This window comes from Nymphaea colorata, unplaced genomic scaffold (assembly GCF_008831285.2).
Source record: "Nymphaea colorata isolate Beijing-Zhang1983 unplaced genomic scaffold, ASM883128v2 scaffold0491, whole genome shotgun sequence".
Taxonomy (NCBI): Eukaryota; Viridiplantae; Streptophyta; class Magnoliopsida; order Nymphaeales; family Nymphaeaceae; genus Nymphaea; species Nymphaea colorata.
In genome coordinates, this window is record NW_022204997.1 from 1 (window position 1) to 5000 (window position 5000).

The following is a 5000-nucleotide window of genomic DNA, read 5'->3' on the forward strand; positions in this document are numbered from 1 at the left end:
TGGGATTGCGCGTAATAAGCTTTTGATATTCAACAACTCCCGTTAAAAAATAATCGCAGAAATCTAAACATTTATCTATCCAGCCATGAGGTAAATCAGCAGCTACCCCCCGATACGGAAATAATTATGCATCATTCGCATACCTGTGGCAGCTTCGAATAGATCATATAACAATTCCCTCTCTCTGAAAATATAGAAGAAAGGAGTCTGCGCACCGATATCGGCCATAAAAGGTCCAAGCCATAACAAATGCGAAGCTATACGACTCAACTCCAGCATAATTACCCTAATATAGCTGGCTCTTTTAGGTACTTGAATATTTCCCAATTCCTCAGGTGCATTAACGGTTATTGCCTCCGTGAACATAGTAGCTAAATAATCCCAACGTGTTACATAAGGTAGATATTGTATAATTGTTCGGTTTTCCGCAATTTTTTCCATTCCTCTGTGTAAATAACCCAATATGGGTTCACAGTCGATAACATCTTCGCCATCTAGAGTAACAATGAGTCGAAGAACACCATGCATTGACGGGTGGTGAGGACCCATATTGACCACGAGGAGGTCTTTTCTTGCGTCTGGTACAGTCATATGTTTTTATTCTCCGATTCCAATTCATTATTCCATTTCTCCGATCCCAATTCATTATTCCATGAATTCCTGAAAATGAAACGAGGTTCATCCAAATTCAAGATCTAATGAACCGAATAACTCAAACGAATTTCCAAACTAACCAGTTTTTGGTTCTCGAATACCCAATTGACCAATTAATTCCCTATAACGCACTCGATTTTTCTTTGATAAATAAACCAGCAGTCGTTGGCGTTTCCCCAGAATTTTCCGCAGACCCCTCTGAGATAAATAGTCTCTTCTGTGCAGTTTCAAATGTGAAGTAAGTCTCTCTATCTTATTGGTAAAATTAAATACTTGGAATTCAACAGAACCCCTTTTTTCTTCTTGTGGAATAACGGATATGGGCGAATTCTTTACCATACAAATAAATTCTTCTCTTTTTTCTTTTTGTTCCACGGATATAAATCTTCCCAATCAAGAATAATAATACCATTTATTTTGTTCTGGTGTACACAATAATCTGGATTGATTCATATATTACTCTTTTTTCTATCAAACAAATCAAAATGAATATGAATAAATAATAACAATAAATTTATTCAGATACAAAGGGATGGTATATTCCTGGGCTCACGAAACAGAATGAAAGGGAAAGGGACCTAAAAAGATTCTGTCGATTCATTCCTAGGTCCAATTGATATGTGACTGAATCTTGTGTATCAGAGTCTAACTGACTGAATCTTGTGTATCAGAGTCTAACTGACTGAATCTTGTGTATCAGAGTCTAACATAAGGTATGTATTTATTTGCATGTTCTCATATACCAGGCGCGTGATAAAGAGGGAAATTGATTGTAACATCAGCGAATTCCAAATTGCTTATACATATGGATCCTTGACATACTGAAACGACTCCCATTATTGGTATCAAACCAATAACGATTCATACAGGCTAAATCTTCTAATCGATGAGTGGGCCAAAGAAACACTTTCCATTTTAGAGAGTTATTTGTATCTGTATCAAAATGCTTATCCCTATTTACAAATTTCTCAAACCCTGCGCATTAGTCTTAGCTCTATTGCAAAATACTGGATTCTTATTCACAAGGTTCCTATTTCGGTAATTGAAACGGCTTATAATTCTCAATTCTCTACGATGGCTAGGAGATAAAATATGTTCAGGAACAAGCAAATCATAATTATTATTGTCCCCATTCACACGCACTCCTCCGTGTCGTGCAATCGAGCCATTCAAGTCATTCTTATCAATATGTTTTTTACCTGGTATCCTCGATTAGTTTGGTACTGAACCTTATGGGTCAATGAAATAGCTATGGTTTGATACATAATCGAAATTCCATCCCATTTGATAGACAAACGAACCGGTTCAACAATAAATATTCCCCTTTTTATCAATTCTGGAAGAGACAAATCCTTATTAATCAGCATTACATCTAGACCCATTTCTCCTCTTTGAATAGAGGATATAGCAATTTCATTCGGATTCATAAGTCTAAGCAGTAGACAATATACCTTGATATTATTGGTCATTCTTTGATTGAAAGAATCACCCCATCGGAGTTGAAAAAGAAAATATTTTTTCAAAAATAAGTCTAGTTCCGCTTCCTTCTTGCTCTTGAATTTCTTTTTCTTTCTGCGTTTCTTAATATCTGAACCCGCGGAATTTGCTCCAACATCTTTTTTTGGTTTCTTATATCAGATATAAGATTTCCTTGGTGCTGTCGTTCTTTCTCGTCCCGGTTCCCATTCTCTAATTCAAGATATCCCTTTTGATTAGATTCTACTTTTGGTTTTGGATTAAATCTTTCTTTTTGATTAGATTCCACCTTTGGATCTATATAAAGATCGCTTGTTTTGTTTCCATGAAAATCAAATAGAAGCAATTTGATTGGTATGATCCACGGATTAGTCTTATATCGATCGTAAAGCGGCACAAATTCTGGTAAGAACCAAGGGCGCAGATTCGATATAGTATGATCTAACATTTGTTCATTCATTCCCATCCAATCAAAAAATAACTCTTTTTGCTTTGTTTGGATTTCTTGATGAATTCTGATATAAAGATAAAGAATATCTTTCTTATTGGTCCCAGTCTTAGTAGTTTTCTTTTTTTATTAATGAAAGTTCTGATACCCGTACTAGTCCTAGTTTCAATATTGTTTCTAGGGTAAAAATTGGTGATTCTCAATTCCAAATATTTTCTATCTAGATTTGGATCCCTATCAATTGTATATTTATCTTCTAGGCTATCATTTATAGTTGTAGCATAAAACGATTTGTATTTATGTGTATTGTAATTAGAAATCTCTCCGTGCCTGTTTACTTGTAATGGTGATCCATAAATATTGGAGTCTTTCACATCTTCATAATTAAGATATTTATATGATAAAAGATCATATCTGTAGTGTTTTTTAATTTTTTTTTCGCAACTCGGACTCTTCAATAAGTCCAATTTATATTTATAATAATCCTTTTTACCGGAATGAATTAATTGGTCTTTTTCTTCATATGAACCCAATTTTGGTGAGTCGTTATTTTTAATCGTAAAATGCTGATTGACTTTCTTTCTCCATTTTAGAGGTGCTAATCTAGACCATTTGTCATGGGAGAAATTGTATTGATAATGGCTCTTTAACCAGTTTTTCCATTCACTCATTCCAGAATTCCGCAGTTTCTTGTGTTTTGATTCTGAATCAAATATTCCTCGTGTATGGAAATAGTCATGGAAATAGTCTTTTATTCTATCCTTAATAAAAGGATATGTTCTGTAGTAATGAAATATGGATTCTGACTTATATTTGTTACTAACTTGGGTTTGCAATAATTTGTAAAACACATAGGCTTGAGACAAAGAAGATAAGTCGCAGTAAATCGGTGAATTACTATCACTACTTATATTAGTAGTATAAGTAGAAAGAGATTTTACAGTCGAAATGAAGGGAATTATATTTGGATTCGTTTCATTAGTATCCTTTTCCTTTATTTCGTCATTGTAAGTGTATCCATTTAAAGTATTTTTTGTTGAGTCAAGAAAAAATTGTGCATTGATCCTGTAAATGTTAGTGATACATAGAAGGATACCCATGTATATTCTTTCAATGAAAGATTTCATAAAAGAGTTCCATTTAGAGATTAATGGGGCACTTCTTCTTTTTTTAGATATTTGAAAAATATGTTTCCGTGATTCGGTTCTTTTATTACTAAAATTTCCCTTGTTAGTACTAATATCTATATCCTCAATATCTGGAGTTAGAGGTTTTTTTTCTTGTCTTTTCTAATCTTTTCTACTTGATCCCAGATTTTGGTTGTCTTATCAGCCAGATCATTAATTTTTCTTTCTATCAGTGAATCATTTGTCCAATCTCCGGATACAATTATAATGGGTGATTCATGGATGATTTTTTTGGAATCTTTCTCATTTTGACTTGGTTCTTCATTTTGACTTGGGTCATAGACTCGCGTCACTAAGAAAAAGAGTTTCTTCACTTTTCTTTTTATAAATAGAACTATTTTGATAATCCATCTTATTTTTTCGTTGAGAATCTTTAGAAACCTTTTATGTTGTCTTTTATAATTCTTAGAAAGAAAAAACCTGTCTTTTTGACTTTTCTAATTTTTTTTCGAGTGTTTTATTAATGGGTTCAAAAAAGAAAGGTTTTTTTCGGGGAGAGCCAAAGGGGACTTCTGTTTCCATCCCCCAGATCGTTAAAAAACAGAAATTTTTTTGTTTTTTTCTTAGATCCTTATGATGGGATCGTAGCTTTTTTCTATGCCAAGGTTTCAGAGAGAAAGGAAATAGGATTTTTATCTGAATACCGTCTGTTAACCAATCTTTTGGAAATTCTGTTTCCGATAATTGAACACCATTATATGTGCATTTGACATGCATTTCCCTACTCCATTCGGTCAAATCTTCATACCACTCAGGGAATTGAAATAATAACATACGACCAATATTTTTAACTATTATCAATGAAGGTAATATGATGTATTTTCGAAGAATCGAGTGGGTTACTAATATGGAACTCCTTATTGCTTGAGCAAATATAATATTATCCCAAGTTTCTGCTATTGCTATCCGTTCCTCCTCCTGTCTTTTATCCTCTTTTCTTTTATACTCCTCTTCGTGTTCTTTCTCCATTTTCTCTTTCTCTTTTGCCCCTTCACCCACATAATCAGATGTTTGTATTTTTGGGCTTTTTTCCTCCATCCAATTCCTAAAAATGAGGTTCATCATCCTTGAGATATCAAAAGAAAACAAAGGTGTTTTGTCTATTCTGTCAAAAAAAAGGGGGGAGTGTACATCTGTTTGAAACATTTCCCAAGTGACTGTTTTACGTCTTTGAGCCCGCATCGACCCTTTGATTATATCACGACGAAAATCTGATTGTTGCGAGTAACGTATCA

At 33.7% G+C, this 5000-nt stretch overlaps 2 pseudogenes; both read right to left on the reverse strand.

Moving 5' to 3' along the window:
- Window positions 1-4: 4 nt before the first annotated feature.
- Window positions 5-1016, reverse strand: LOC126409516 (NAD(P)H-quinone oxidoreductase subunit H, chloroplastic-like; annotated as a pseudogene).
- Window positions 1017-1031: 15 nt separating this feature from the next.
- Window positions 1032-5000, reverse strand: part of LOC126409522 (protein TIC 214-like) — a 6213-nt pseudogene continuing 2244 nt past the window's right edge.